The 16,865-nt window shown below is 44.4% G+C and overlaps 1 long non-coding RNA gene across 7 annotated transcripts in view; it reads left to right on the top strand.

Annotated features, from left to right (window-relative positions):
* Nucleotides 1–4,410: 4,410 nt before the first annotated feature.
* LOC144781676 (uncharacterized) overlaps nucleotides 4,411–16,865 on the top strand; it is an 81,295-nt gene continuing 68,840 nt past the window's right edge. For 3 of the 7 annotated variants that reach the window (XR_013601026.1, XR_013601029.1, XR_013601027.1), the window contains exons 1-3: nucleotides 4,437–4,634; nucleotides 6,510–6,657; nucleotides 7,554–7,619. This is a non-coding gene — a long non-coding RNA (uncharacterized LOC144781676). Of the gene's footprint in view, nucleotides 4,635–6,509; nucleotides 6,658–7,553; nucleotides 7,620–16,865 lie in introns of all 7 variants that reach the window. The other 4 variants (XR_013601031.1, XR_013601025.1, XR_013601028.1 and 1 more) reach the window with 3 other exon arrangements.

Here is a 16,865-nt window from a genome sequence, read left to right as displayed (position 1 = left end):
CCGGTGGTGGTGCTCTCACTGGACGCACACATGGCGTTTGATATGGTCAAATGGCACTTTCTATTCGCAGTGTTACAGCACCTGGGGTTTGGACCAAAATTTTGCTCCTGGGTTAGGCTCCTATACACCAAGCCGATGACACATGTCACTGCCAATGGTCACATTTCCGAAGACTTTTCTTTAGCGAGGGGCACACGCCAGGGCTGCCCACTGTTGCCGCTACTTTTCGCGCTGGTGTTGGAGCCTTTGGCGGCATGGATACGATGGGAACCGATGATACGACGCCTCAAATGGACAGAAAGTTGGGAGGACCGAGTGTCCCTCTACGCCGACGATATCCTGTTGTATCTGACCACACCGAGGCGCTCCATACTGACCCTCCTTAATGTTTGTACGGTTTATGGTACGGCTTCCGGGTATACCATAAATTGGTCTAAATCTATACTCTATATGCTGCACGGCCACCCGCCACATCTTCCTGAGAGTTGCCCGCTTAAGATTGCGGAAAGTACGTTTAAGTACTTGGGTATCTACGTAACCGCCGACTCTGGGGAATTTTTTAACAGGAACCTACAGCCGCCACTGGAGCGTCTCAGACGAGATGTGCGTCACTGGGGGACATTGCCGCTAACATTAATAGGAAAGGCAGCGCTTTTTAAAATGATGGTCTTTTTCGCTTTTTATATGTTTTAGAGAATACGCCATACCAAGTACTGCCAACCTATTTTAAGGCTATCTCGGCACAGGTTTCTAGCCTCCTATGGGGTAATAGGCCAGCATGCATCGCACAAGCCAAATTGGTGCGAGGATGGTATGATGGGGAAATAGCGCTCCCTGATGTTCAACTCTATTACTGGGCAGCGCAGCTGAAAGTGATTAACCAATGGTTGCATGTCCCGCAATCAGATCCGGCATTTAATGGAAGACAGAACGCAGCTTGGCACGAGGGGTATGCTTTCTCCACTCTATGACAAGAAACTGGCATCATCAATGTTTGGTCCTTTGTGCCACACTCTGACGTTATGGCATACCGCTAAGGCCAAATTAGGATGGCGGGGGGGGGGGGGGTTTAATGACCCAGCTTACTCCACTATGGGACACGAAAAGACTAGGCAGACTTCGAAACAGCAAAGGCTTCGGTCAATTGGATGATATAGGAATATCAACGTGGGTGATATGTGGCGAGGAGGTGAAATAGTGTCATTTGAGCGTCTACAACAACTCTACGAATTGGCTCCCTCCGAATTATTTAGATACACGCAGGTTAGACATGCCCTGATGTCGGCGCTGCCACCCGGCTCCGAAGTCCCGGAGGCATCCCCTATGGAGGATAGGCTGCTAACTGATTATATGCCAAAGAAGGCCACCTCTTTTACATACCGCAAATTAGTTAATAACCTGCCCGACCCGACGGGACCACTGACAGCTAAATGGTCTCATGACATAGGTGATATTAATGACTCAGAATGGCAAGAAGTGTTGGCGTCCCCAAGGGAGGTGGGCATACCCTCACGCCTTAGGCTTGTGCAGCTCCGAATTTTGCACTGATCATATTACACCAGACGCGCTCTGCACAAGATGGGAAGAATAGAACACCCCTTCTGTCTCCGTGGCTGCGGAGAAGAAGGAACCTTTTTTCATACTATGTGGGACTGTCCTAGAATAGCAGCATACTGGACACAAGTACTGCGCACTATATCACATTCAGAATGGGTGTCGCTCAGCCTGAACCACGACGATGCCTGTTGAATATATGGGAGCCAAATGATCTCACACGACATGGACAGAGTTGGGTTGCGCTTGGATTAATGATTGCCAAGAGGAACATAGCACAAAAGTGGGGTGGGGCGGAGGTACCATCTCTTACAGCGTGGGGGAGGGACATGGATGAAGCCATTATAGCTGAAAGGACAGTATTTAGTAATAGAGGATGCCCTAAAAAATTGACTAAAATCTGGGGGGCATGGAATGCGTACAGGGGGGGTATTTGTGATCTACCGTCAGATAGAGAAGATGATGACTCAGATTCGGATGAAGGATGAGAGGCTGTGGGTGGCAGGACGGGGTTTGATTTTAAATGATGAAAGCTGGCAAAACTGTACCTTGTGCTAATTGATGAAATGTGTAATAATGAAGTGTGGTGCTATACTGATTTCCTATGTAAACGACTGCTTCATTTTGTTGAAATAATAAAAAAAGTTTTTATAAAACAAAAATTAGGAGGGTCTATTATGCAGTCGCTTTTTCTTCAGTTTATTTTAAGTAGCACCTACATTTTAAAGCACCAACATTGTCCATGATCCTGCTCCCCTGCGCAGGAAGTACCAACAAAAAAGAAATACTCTCAATACTATGACTAGAGGCAGCCTATAACCATATTCCTCTTTTCTTTCTGCTGAAGTTAAGTACTTGCCGAGCCTTGTACTGGAGATGCTGTGATGTTAAAGTGAATTTGGCGTTTTGTTTATTGTTCCTGCATAAATTGGGTTTGTTAATGATAATCAGTTCATGTTGAGGCAAGAACGAGATGCAGACAATATTATTAATTTTCTTTGGGCAGGTCAATTGCCTTTTTCCCTTAGGGGAAGCTTTTGAGCTTCTTGTCGCTTACGATATTTGACACTGTTGCTTGGTTTAAAGGGAAGCGTTTGGCAGGCAAACAGCTTGAGGAATTGTAACATCATAGCATTGTTTCCATCGAGCACGCATTGCTTTCATTGCTCCCGCATCTGAAAGCTTTTGGTTTTCTGGCTCGTTCCAAGCTGGCTAAAGGTGGATTCTCCCCCCCCTGCCAAAGATTAAAGAGTTACTGGTGGCAAAGGCGTCACTGGTGGCTTAGCAGTTAAAGTCTTAGGGGAGTTTACTAAGATTTTACACCGTTTTTGTGTCTCAAAAGTGACGCAAATCGGGGCAAAATCTTTTTTCCCCGATTTACTTTCTAGTGCTAACCTTGTTCAGCGCTGGAAATAATGGGATAGTAATGCAAAGCAGCGCATAAGGGGGCGGACCGTGGGTGGAGCATAGGCGTTCCATGCAATCACCCAAGGTTTCTCACGCTACACCCAATTTACTAAACAATGTAAACAGGGGTTAGCACGAGAAAACTGCGCCCTTTCAAAGTAGGCGCAAGGAAAGACAAATGCTTTCATTTCTCCTTCCTTTTCCAACTTAGCATGTGTGCTGCACTGTACAGCACACGTACAAAGAGGAAAAGTACTTAAAGTTAGTCTAACCATAGTATTTTGTACGGGAAGGATTCCCTTCCAGTACAAAACCTATGCTAGACTCACAGAGACACCCTTGCACCCTGGCGCAAAGGTATCTCCGTGGCGCACACCAGCTAATTTCAGCACCGGCGCAAGAGAGAGGGGAGGAGAGTGCCTTATTTTAGGTAATTGGGCGCTCTCCTTTTCACGCAGCGCAACATTGGCGGCTGCTGCTGTGCATTACGTCAAAAAATTGTATATCTCCCCCTTAGACCTCCAACCTGTAAGTTAACCATTTGAATCTTGATATCTATATGTTCACATGTCTGTTCAAAATCTGGTCTAACATAAATGATCAATGAGTAAGCTAAAATGTGATTGTTTTTTTTTAAATTTTTGCTTATCGAAAAAAGTACAAAAGTAGCAAGAGAAGAGAGACACTGATAATAAACGTTCAAAACAAAATTCTGATACACAGACAACTGTGGGGTTAGTTCTTTAAAGGATGTTATTCATTTTAAATAAATTCACTAGTTGTGAGGGTTCATTTCTTATTTGGGAACATTATGAATAATAATTAAAAGCATGCTGCAAATTCAGCAACGCAGCAAACTCCATCCCTGCAAAGCAGCACGGCTCTCCTGCGAATATCCAATGCTGCAGACATCTTCTCCCCCGCAAATCCAGTAACGCAGTGAACACCATCCCTGTAATGGTGCACCTAAAAGGAGGAAACATGGTTAAGTACCACCCTTAAGGATAGTACACTAATGGAAAGCATATCAGCCAAAGGCTTGTTTTTATGATGCTGAAAATTAGAAAACAGGACAACTCTTGAACATTGAGACATTGTGGATATTATTTAGCACGCATTCAGAGGCCTTGGTATTAGCCCCCAGTGACATTCTTATGTGCCTCCATTTATTGTGCTTTAGTCTGTGAATCCAAAAGCTTACTCTTGCACACCTTGTGCCTATTGGTGATCAAACAAGGTGTACCTTAGTGAATGATGTGAAAACACAATATAACGTCTGTTAGAAGTGCCACAACTCCAAGGGTAACACTCGATTATTGGAAGTCTATGCAGCAATTGATTGATTCATCATCATGTAAAGGACTGTTAGTATACATGTCAAAGCCAGGAGGGAATATTTCATGACTACTCATTAGTTGAATAACTTCTCTTCTTATATTTGCGGTACAGCTCACTGCACACTACAGTATCCACATATCACAATGACGCTCTCCAGGACTGAGAAGAGGCGTATGTCTACTCCAAGAAGTTGGTGGCTGTGCTCGAAGGCACGTATTTTGTCCCATCCCATCTTCCCTTCTGGGCGGCAGTTGATTCATGGTTACAATTCTCTGATTAGACACCACCCTTGGAGAGATAGGAGGTCCAGCATCCTCTCTGCAGACAAGAGCCAGGTGAGTGGCATGACATTGAAAATTCTCAAGGGAATGAATATGATGTTGATGGTCGCAGTTTCGTTCTGCAAGGTGAAAAGAACTTAAAAGTCCTTGCGGCAGGATTTTAATCTTGGAACAGCTGGCCCAGACAAAAATGTTGTTGAATGATTTATACGATCAATATTGGGATGATTTATATCACAATGATGCATTTTGTGCTGATGATGATGCCACTAATGGCGCTAAGAAGTTAAAATCAGCTGATAAGCCACCAATGGTAATATTGGATGGCGAGGGCAATCCCATGTTTGCACCAGGTTTGTTGGAATAATCACACTCTGTTGAGTGGATTCCTCTATCTGTCGTCGATGAGTATCTGTCACACTTGGTGCTTAATTTGTAAAATATTGCAAGCCGGTGCCCAAAGCGCTGCTCAGAAGTCCACAGCCGGCGCAATTAAAAGTTAAGGCACCGAATACTAAGGCTGCGTAGTCCTGAATCCACATCAGGTCTCTTTATTTCACTGCCAGACACTCTTTGCCCCTTTATCTCACTCATCCAAGTTCCTGCTTTCTCCCTTGGTGACCTTTTTTCGGTCTTTCTTTTGCTTCTACTTTTCTGTTTGTGTGTTTCCCTTTGTTGCTCTCAAGAAATATCTGACAAGGAAAATAAGTGCTGGCTCCCACAAATAAGTGCCATGGCTCAAATTAAGCACTGACACTATTGTCAACCAGGTTTCCTACTCCAATCCAGTTTTCTCAGGAAGGGATCGATTTGATTTCCATGGCGGCACTAGATTTACTCCTGAAGGAGGCAATACAGCCTTGTTCACTACATCCTCAAGAGATTTGTAAGCAATACATTTTTGTTTCTGAAGAACAAAAAGTTTCAGCCAGCCAACTCAAACAGTTTGTTCGCTATTGCCATTTCAAAATAGAGTCAATAATCATTCTCAGAGATATTGTTCTTCAAGTGTACTGTATGATGCATCTGGATTTGAAATATGCTTATCTGTCAATATTTCACACTCACAGAAAATATTTGCAGTTGCTTTGGCAAGTGCAGGCGTACAGGTTCAAGTCGCTACCATTTGATCTGGTCTGCTCCTTGGTATTTCATCAAGCTTCTAAAAACCAGTGGCCGCAACTGTCAGGTCCCAGGCAGCTGATGATATACTTCGACTACATGGAATTTTTGGGCCAGGAGGATAGTCTTTTGTTGAGGAATGTACAGGCGGTCATAGATTTAATTTGGTTGACGGTTTTAGCATAAACGTGGAGAAGTCGCATCTGATTCCTGTAGAATAGATAGAGTTCCTTGGGTTTGTGGTAGACTCAGAAAAGAAAAGACTTTTATTTATTTAGTTTGTGAATCGTCAGCTTTCTAGCTACAAAAAGTCCAACAAGCTATTCCTGTCAGTCAGGGTTCAGACCCAAATTTAGCACCAAAACTGCCCTTCTGGAAGTCCCTGAGGAGATATAACTCACCTTAGATGTGGGGCGGGGGGGCAAAGCAGTCCTGGTTCTGTTAGATCTCTCTGCTGCCTTCGATATAGACCAGACTTTCCAATGACTGGTCATGGAATGCCGTGGCACTTGGAGCGAGGAAGGAAGAAGAGCAGCGCCGACGGTTGGCGACTTTATGAAGCTGGCCGTTTTGTTTTGTTATAACAATAAATTCTTTCTTACAACGTGGTGACAAATGACCCTGCTTACGACTCACTGCGTGTCCCCGAGCCATAAGAACACATAGAACTCACCTACTGAATTTCTGATTTAATTTGTACGAGGTCTACACTGACCATACTATTTAAAGTGCATACTGTGGACTGTGGAATTGTGGCTAGCACAGGTACTTGACTTGCTGCTTTCTTTTTTCTCTTGAATGGCAAAGTTTCCACGCACCCAAGCTCCAGCACCAAGAAGCTTGCATGGCTACTGCTGTTTCAGCTGCTGACGTCATTACATCACACTGCAATCCTGTAAAATCATTGCTCTGTTGCAGCAAAGTCTATGCCAAATTTACAGTGTTTTCCACCGTGGTGAGTTATTGATTGCAACCTTCTGACTCAATTTTCTTTTGTTGGTTGTTCCTCGTTTAAAATACTGTCTGTCGCCTGGCTGTACTCATCTACGATTTCACGTCAATTTCTACATAATTATGCCTAATGTGGGCACAAACTTTCTCGTTACACCCTCCTCAGCCATTTCTGCCTGCACCAGGTGCGCCTGTAATGAAGCGGCCATCATGGTGGACATATTTTCTAAATTACATCTCAACCATCCAAGAGGATGTTAAAGAAGAATTTTTCCCTCGGAAGAAGAAAAGTTTGTTGTACACATTAGGTCTGGAAGGATTAGGGTTATATGAGCAAATGGAGAAAAAAACTAAATCTGTTGATGAGACAGGTGTCTTTGCACATGCATAGGAGGATCTAGACAACTATTTTACACCTTCAATTTGCATTTCTGTTGACAGATGGCTTTTTTTCTAAAGAAATCAAAGCACTGAAGAATCGATTGAAAATTTTGTGCAGATCTTAAAAGGTAGCCATAATGTGCAAGTTTGGAGCTTTGCATGATGATCTCGTACAAGATCAAATTGTCATGCACACTAATGATTCTAACATTCAGGAAATATTTAGGGCTAATGGAGAAGCCACCCTCAAGGAAGCTATTGCTATTGTCAAAAAGGCACAGCAGGATGATGAAGATGTTTGGTGTTTTTTGAGTATCGAATATAATGTTCTTTGGTTACATTAGGATTTAGAAAAGAAACCTACCTGTTCCGTTATTTTAAGTGGAGTTTCTCTGGATATTGTGGCTGAATCTAGTTCGATTTATACTTTAATCAATCATTCGGTCTGGGTCTAAACATTTCAAAATGTTTTAGATGATAACCTATTACCACCTGACATATATTCGGTACATTTTACAGGAGACTCCATTCCGATGGTTGGCTATTGAAACCTGTATTTTGAATTCAAATGAAGGGAAGCAGATGGTAAGTTATATGTTTCAGAGAAAGGTAAATTTGTGCTACGTTGGATAGATCAGGAGAATATAGGCATCACCTTAAACCCAAAGAGCCCTGAGCAAGTTTAAGTTTCTAAATCAACACCTACCTTTTTACAGTCTTTATGTACGCTATTTCCCAATGTCTTTTGAGGCAGCGGTGGGACTATTACAGTCTTTTCAGTACTGGATACTTTTGAAAGACATTTAAAACACCCTTTACACATAAAATAAGGAACATTTCTTTTAAGCATCCGGGATGAAGCAAAACAGGAATTGGATTATTGATGGCTTTAGGTGTTCTTTTAAAGAATTGATGCAAGTAAATGGTTAGCCTCCTGGTTGTGGGCAAGGCCAATAGAAAGGTCAGATTATGCTTTGACCACCGTGATTTAAATTTGAATATTCTAGCTGACAAATTTTCCCGGCCAAGAATTTGTGAGCTGCTTACCATGACGAGCGGAACTAAGTGGTTTACCTCATTGGGCTTAACTGCAGCATATCACCAAATTCCTGTATACCCTGATAGTAAATATAGCACTGCATTCACTACACTCTATGGTTGCTTCCGATTTAATTGCATATCGTTTGGACTTGCTTCTGCAGCTATGTTCTAACGGTTGATCTATTAACTGTTCAAACACAGCAGGGTGAGGTTTTTTCATAACAATATATTGGCTATGGGAAGGAATAGAAAAGAGCATGATGCTAAACTCCGAAGGTCTTACACATACTTAGCAACAAGGGTCTTACTATAGAATTTAAGAAATGCAAATTTGCACTAAATGTAGGTAATAAAATCAGTTGAAAGGGCTTTTTTCCAAAGAAAGACCTACTGGACGCCATTCACAATCAATTGTATGTAGAGGCACGACTGGATAAACCACACATGCCTCCACCACGAATGCGCCGTAGCCACACATTCCTTTAACACGCATGCATTTACCACGTAATTTCGTGATAAAGGCATTAATGGCAAAGGTCGCAACCACCCTCCCCCGCCCTGAGCTACAAATTCCCCCTGCCCCCCTCCCCGTCCGAGGTCCAAATACACCTTCCGATTCCCAATCCCTTGCGCTGTCCTTTCAACAAAACCAACCCCTTTTACTGCCCTTAGGCAAAACCCTATTTTAAAAAACTACCATGACCCCCCAGCCCAAAAAACGACCACGCCCTCCCCTAAGCCCTAAAACTACCATGACAACCCATTCCCCTGCCCTTAGGCCTAATACCCTGTCTCTTAACCTGACCCAGCCCTAAAAACTACCCTTCCCTCCTCTAAGCCCAAAAAACGACCCTGACTACCCATTCCACTCCCCCTGAGGCCTTCTAGCCTAACCCCTAATTTAGAAAACTACCGACCCTCCCCAGCGCTGAAAACTACTCCGAGCTCTGAAAACACCTTGATCCCCTCCCAGCCCTGAAAACTTCCCCCAAACCACAGCCCTGAAAACTACTCAATCCCCTGCTTTGAAAACTACTCCTGACTTCCCCAGCCCTCAAAACTACCTCGACCCCCCAGCCCCCAAAACTAGCCCAAACCTCACCCAGCCTTGAAAACCACTTCCAACCCCCCCCCCCAGCCCTGAAAACTAGGCCTGAACCCCCCAGCCCAGAAAACTACCCCGGCCCCCCAGCAATGAACACTGCCCGACCACTCCCCAGCCCAGAAAACTACACCCGACCCACTCCCAGCCCTGAAAACGACCCTCGACCCCCCCAGCCCCGAAAACAACTCTGACCCCCCAGCACAGATATGACCCCTGATTCACCCCAGCTCAGAAAACTAACCTGACCCATCAGCCCTGAAAACTACCCCGACCCCCCAGCCCTGAAAACTAGCCCAAACCACATCTAGCCTTGAAAACTACCTCCAAGCCCTCAGCCCTGAAAACTACCCAGACCCCCAACCCAGAAAACGACACCAACCCACCCCCAGCCCAGAAAACTTCCCGACCCACCCCAGCCCAGGAAAGTGACCCCAACCCCCAGCCCTGAAACCTACCCTGACCCACCTCAGCCCATAAAACTATCCTGACCCACCCCAGCCCAGAAAACGAACCCGACCGCCAGCCCAGAAAACGACCCCAACCCACTCCTGTTGTGTTTCTATCTAGGACCCTAATTCGATATTCCCGATTTATGTCCTTATATGGTTATAATAAATAGTATCCTTATAAAGGCATAAGAATCATATCCATATTTAGTAATAGCCCATGCAGTCCAAATACGGCAAGGCTACTCCCCTAGACTCCTAGAAAGTACAACGCGTTCTTTAAACAAACCAAGCCTCCAGCAGCCCGGAAATTCCCACTGCTTTTGTTTTGATTTGCACAAGAACTCCTGGAGTCCAGAAAGAACTGTTAGTTCTTATTGACATCTTATGTCCAACCTTACGTCAAACCCGGCACCTTTCAGGTATAAATATACCAACGTTGCCTTAAGCAAACACACGGTGGTTTGGAGCAGAGCGGCTATCTACTTGCCCGACGCCCAGCTGATGTGAGAGCCGAAGGAAGCCGACCCTCCCTTGACGCACTGAGAAAGCCGCTGTCTTTTCTCTTGCCGAGAAATCCCGCTCCGTTGTTTCCAGTCAACCTTGCGGGTTGCTGGGAGATCGAGTCCTGAGAGAGAGATACAAGACCTCCTACATTCTAGAACCAAGGTACGGAGCTGACTGAACCCTTAAGAGATTTCTTGATTCAGATTCTTGGCAAAAAACCAACTTAACTTAAACTGCAACTTACTTACTCCTTCAAACGTATTAGGCTTAGGTCAGGTACACTGGGGTAGGCGTATCTTAGAAGCACCAGTTGAGTATGTTAGTCAATGTTTTTATGTATGTATATATTTTATCCATTTTAAAGTATCATATGGCTAAGAAACCATATCAATGCTTTTACAGTATTATTTCATAATACTCCTTTTACTGTACGCACTTTACTTTATGATAAGTATTGCAACTGTGGCAATTCATTTCTCTTGCATGAGAAAGAAGACTGCTCAATAAATAACACCTTTTATTGAGAACGCCCGTCTCTCTATTTCTCTGCACTCTGGTGAAACTAAGTATGCACGATTGACTGAGTGAAATAACTGTCTATTGTTTTCACACGACTCTAGAGATATACTCTTTATTCTGAGGGAGCAAAGTTGTCATGTTTATGCGGTTCTCAGAAGCTAGTCCCTTCTTGTCTAAATCAGGAGAGTTAACTCTTTCCTGAACATTCAAGAACGTTTCTAGTGACCTCTGAGCTAGCTGGCAAAACTAATTAAGTCTAATATAGTCAGTAGAGACCTAGATGACCTCAGTCCTACGTCTAAACTGCTGTTTATATTATTCCAATGCGCAGAGCCTATTGGGAATATACACTACACTCCCAGCCCAGAAAACTGCCCCTGACCTACCCTGTACCCCCAAGCCAGAAAACTAGCGCCCACCCCCACCCCAACCCAGAAACCTACCCCAACCCCCAGGCCAGAAAACTACAGCCCAGCCCCACTTACCTCACTGCGGATCTCTTCCTGTGAGGTCTTCCTGCTTCCGTCCCCAGCAGCGAGCAGCTAGACCGCGCATTGCCTTAACCACGCATATGCGTGGTTAAAGCATATGGGTGGTGGGTGGTTAAGGCAAGCGTGGTTTAGCTTACGTAGTCAGAACACACGTGGTTGAGACCCTGGTGTTCCCGCTGTTTCCCTTCGCAATCCCCCATCACCCACCTCTAAGGATGGTGAAGTCTTGGGATTTGCTGAATTTTATTCTACATTTGTTAAAGATTTTGCACAAAAAAAGGTTCAAATGATGGAATTGTTGAAAAAAGTGTAAACCATTTGTGTGAGCAACTATAAATCAAACCTATTTCGAAGGTATCACAAATTATATTTGCAATACCATTCCTTTGCAGGGATTTGAGCCTAATGATAAAACCATCTTCTCTACTAGTGGGAGGGGTCTTGGTGTGGTGCTGTCACATAAAAGGATAGGGGTGAATTTGCCATATCATTTGCATCTCTCTTACTTACCTCTGCAGAAGAAACGTTCTCCACCATTGAAAGAGAGATGCTAGCATATGGTTGGGTTATCAGCAAGTTGAGACAGTTTGTATGGATGTCTCATTTTGTCATTCACACAGACCATAAACCATGAACCAAAATTGTTACCATTGCTGGCATGGACAAGATTACACCCAGGTTAGCACTGTTGTCATTATAGTTGTTAAATTATAATTACAGCGTAGAGCATTTGCCAGGTGTGAAAAACAAAGTCGCTGATTTCTTGAGCAGGGCTCCGTTATGGACGTAGTCACACCTTAATGATAATGTGTGGAATGAGAACACAGTTGTAGTTGTGGACAAGTTGGAGTGTGTGGCTATATCCAAGGATACAAATTGTATTCAGTGTTAAATAAAGTACAGGAATACATGTTGGAAGGTTGTCCCCCTAAGAAGAATGCAGTTAGAGAAGCTAAACACTTGAGAAATCAGACATGACATCTCCTGGGAAGAAGACACATTTCAAGTGAGAGTTGAGCATGAGTTACGACCTTTGAGTTTCCTGGAAAAAAGTTCTACAGATTAATCATGAAGGACATCTTGGTGTAATTAAGAATAAGCTTAAGCCTCAATATTGGTGGTCTGGCATTGATATTGTAATGGAAAGAATGGTGAAGAATTGTCTGGAGCAGTGTCTCCTACCAGTTGATCACGAGCTCCCATAGCTCCCAGACACCTTCAGAGTAGCTCGCAACCTTGAGTTAATTTTTAAATGGGCACAAGGTCATATTTTCCTTTTAAATTTTAAGGGAAGGCTGTGTTTATTTCAAATTATTATCATCAGGCTGCAGATAGCACAGCAGGAAAATGAGCAGTGCTCAGTCAGAATATGACCCAGGCTGGGTCACAAAAGTGAACAACTGAAGCACTTAGGTATTTAACTCTTAAAAGTCCTTCTCAACTCAGTATTGGAGCTGCAAACAAAATGATGTTTCTGAATGCTTTTAAATGGAAGAAAATTAAAATGAAAAGTTACCTTAAGGATTAAGTTAACCCTGCATTTTACCGTTCTACCATTTACAAACAGCAGGCTCCTTACTCCCAGTGGCCAGTAGATGATGTGCCAATAGTATAACTAAAAAATACAGCCTTTTAAAAAAAAATGAGAGAAATCATGTAGAGAACCCATATGGTGAAAGGTAAATTTTAATTGTAATAGATTCTTATATAGCACAGACTGCCACCCTACGGGTATCCTGGCGCTTAGACTTGCGTGTGACCATCATATGAGCAGACCGGAGTAACAAGGGAGTCAGGGATCAGTCCTTAGGAAAGAGCCAGGTTTTCAGACTCTTTCTGAACTCGGTCAGGGAATTGACTTGTCTAATGCTCTCGGGGGGCTCGTTCCATAGATGTGCAGTGGCCACACTAAAAGCCCTCACCCCCCCCCCCCATCCTAGAGCGCCTAAATCTGGCAGTCGTCATCAGATTTGAGCTGGAGGAGCTGAGCTGCCTCTTGGGATTGTACCAGGTGAACTTCTCCTGCCATGGGGCTGGGCCCAAGTCATGTACTGCTCTGTTTACTATGCAGAGCGATTTAAAGCAGACCCTTACCTTAATAGGCAGCAAATGGAGATCTCTTAAGGCTAGAGTGGTAGAGGACCTGCGTTGCCTGTTTAGCACCAACTTTGCTGCAATGAACTGGACTCTCTGCAACCCCATAAAGATGTATTGTGGTGCTCCCAAGGACAGGGAGTTGCAATAGTCCAGCCTACTCAGCACTATATTCCTCACAACAAGGGAGCGCGAATCCTTTGGCAGTAGCTGGAGAATCTGCCATAGCATGCGCATCAAAGAGAAGCACACGCTAACGGTTTTGTTTGCCTGCGACTCCATTTGGAGATTACCGTCTACCAAAACCCCCAAATTGCGCACCGTATTGACTGGAATCAGAGGTTCCTCCTCAGAGTGAGCCTAAACTCCAGCGGTATCTGCTGGGACATTCTAGCAGTGGAGCAGTATACCACCTCTGTTTTCCCCCCATTAAATTGTAGAGAATTTTTCCTGAGCCAGCCAGCAGTCTTGACGCATACACTCCTGGAACGTATCCATGGATACTGCTTGATTCCCTTCCAGGGAAAACACCAGTTTGGTATCGTCAGCGTAGCTGACCAGGTCGATTCCAAAGGATTTAATAATGGGGAGCAGGGGCCGTAGGTAGATATTAAAAAGAATAGGGCTGATCGCAGAGCCCTGTGGTACCCCATGGTGTACTGGAGATTTGCTGGAAGTGAACTGTGCCATAGTCACCACCTGTTGTCTTCCTGATAGATAAGACTGTAACCACTGTAGGGCCCGTCCTTTCAGCCCTATCTTCTCTAGTCTCTCCACCAGTACCGTATGGCTCACCGTGTCGAATGCGGCTGACATATCGAGTAGCACTAGGACGGTAGCATTCCCATTGTCGGCTCGCATTCGTAAGTTGTCCAACATGGTTGACAGAGCAGTCTCGGTGCCGTGACCTGGGCGAAACCCAAATTGGTCCCTATCCAGCAAATGGTTATCCTCCAGATAGCATGATAGGGTCTTGCTTACTGCTTTTTCCAAGATTTTAATCTGATTTGGCAGAAGGGAGATAGGTCTGAAATTTGCTGGGATCGTAGGCTCCAATGAGGGCTTCTCAAGCAGGGGTGTCACTACTGCCTGCTTCCACACCTCCGGAACTATTCCTTCTTCCAAGGATTGGCTGCAAATCTGTCGCAGCCAGGGGAAAGTTTCTTGACCAAATGTTTTCCAGATTCTGTGTGGAAGGGGGTCAAAAGGAGAGCCCGAAGACACACTGCGAGCCAGGTTGTTAAAAGAGTCATTAGTGAGGGCATGAAAAGTTTCCAAGGAGGTGTTCATCCGAGGCTCCACATCCAGCTTCTGGACAAGATTATCCTAGTCACCAATATTGTTAGGATGGAAATCTCCAACAATTTTGGCAATTTTATCTTAAAAGTGAAGGGCAATCTCATCACAGAGTTTCTGCGATGCAGCCACCTTATTGCTTGTACAGGTCTGGCTAGAGAGGTCCCTGAAGATATTAAAAAGAGCTTTAGTGCTAGTGGGTGCTTGTAAAATTGAGTTAGCATAAAAGTCTGTCTTGGACTTTAGAATAGACTCCTTGTATTTAGCCTGTGCTAATATCAGTTCTTTCTTGTCTAGCTCTAAGTAATTCTTTCTCCATTTCCTCTCAGCTTTCTTGCAGGACACTCGTAGTAGTTTCAATCCTTTGTTGTACCAGGGGGCTGAGGTTTTCTTCCTATTTTTCAGTCTTTTTACCGGGATTAGCAAGTCCAGAGTGTCAGCTACGTGGTTACAATATATTTGATAGTTTTCCTCTACGGTGATGGAGGAGGCAAAGAGATTTAGGTTTGGAAAGATCGGATGGGTCCTGTTTTTTCTTAATTTAGCCCACTCTCTTCCTTTCCGATATGTCACAGAGCGATTATTATTGTCCTCTAATCTAGGTAACTTGATGTTAAAATGGATAAAATAGTGATCAGTCCAACTTTGCGACAGTATATTTATCACTTCAGCCTCGGTCTGATTAGCTAAGAAAAGGTCTAGAACATGCCCCCCTGGATGAGTAGGTTGTTGTATCAATTGTTGTAAATTAAGATTCGCACATGTGTGCCTTAAATTTTTCAGGTGACTGCCTAAACTCCGGTTATCCCATAAGTTGAAGTCTCCCAGTAAAATCATTCTGGAGTGAGTTAGGGTCAGGTTGGTAATGGTGTCCAGAAGTGCTTGATATTGGGTGTCTTGTCCTGGGGGTCTATACCATACCATTCCTGTGTGTACCCTACCTTTGGCCTCCTGTAGCGAAAAGCCCAGGAGTTCGATCCCTATGAGATCATCTATCTTTAGGGGCACAAAGTACATATGACACAGGCTCTCAGTCACCCATACAAATATATCCCATTCATATGCACAGATTTTCATACATCCCCAAACACTGCACTTTCACTAACACACATGGGAGCCCTGTCATAGTGTCCTTAGTCAAAGCATTTTCTACAAGCCATAGTATCTGGCTCTATGGGAATTAGGCTCAAAGTCAGTGAAGCTGGGCGTGGGGGTGTCTGGTAACAATACGTGAGTTGTTTAGTCTTCAGTAGATCGCAATGATTTTCACTGATTAGAAGTAGCTGTCACTACAGAAAAGGTTGGAGACAAAATTTCTGGAGTGTGCACATGCTGAGAAAACTATGGTTACCTTTAGACCATCTTTGACTTACATAAAGGGTCCTGACGGACTTTAGGAGGCACCAGCCATAGATATCTTGGTACCTATATTGAACATAGTTTTGAATGTTATGTCCCAAAATGGCCGGAATTGTGCATACTTTTTTTTTTTTAAAACTCTTTATTCACAGCTGTATCATCAGAAATACGACATTGCAATAAACTTCTGCATTACATCAGCTGGTATTTTTCATTTTTCTCCCAAGCATAACCACCCACTTTGTCATATTTAGTCCTGAACGGGGAACTATTGATAATACAGTTGGTCCAATTACGATGTGCAGCACATCTCATTCACATGACTGTATTTGCACTCTATAATTTCGTGGGATCAAACAAATGGCTAACTCATCTTCCCTCCCCCCTCCCTTCCACCCCCTCTATACCATCCCTTACCTATCCGTGCAATTCTCGTCATTTAAGCTCGGTCTGTGCTGGCTTTCACATAACAGCATAAGCGTTGTATCCTGGCGTATCATACGACCTGCAGGGGCCATCGATTCCCATCTATACGGTTCCTAACTCCTGCCTCTTAACTCTGAGAGCCAGGTCCCGGTGCCGGGGCCAGGTCTATATCTTCAAGCGCTATGAGCATTGCCTCCCAGTCTTGGGACATGGGGTGCTTTCTGTTGCCCCGCATTTCCTCCTTCCTGAGGGCTGCCCCCTCCGCCCTGCCCCATTTCAGTACCTCTGTTTGCCATAAGTGTGGTCCCGGTGGCCTAGGGGATTTCCATCTCATTGTTATCGCCTGTATTGCCAGTAGGATAGCTAGGTCCAATAATTTCAGCTGGCTTTCTGTGGTTTAGGTCGTCTGCGCAGCCCCAGAAGACAGGGCAGTGCTTCTACCGGCACCGGCAGGTCCGTGACCGTATGTGGCACCCGGCACACCCCCGACCAGTACTCGCGAAGTCTAATGCAAGTCCAAATCATATGGAGGAACGCAGCTTCATCC

This window comes from Lissotriton helveticus, chromosome 9 (assembly GCF_964261635.1).
Source record: "Lissotriton helveticus chromosome 9, aLisHel1.1, whole genome shotgun sequence".
In the NCBI taxonomy this organism is placed as follows: Eukaryota; Metazoa; Chordata; class Amphibia; order Caudata; family Salamandridae; genus Lissotriton; species Lissotriton helveticus.
This window is presented reverse-complemented; position numbering and strand designations above follow the sequence as displayed.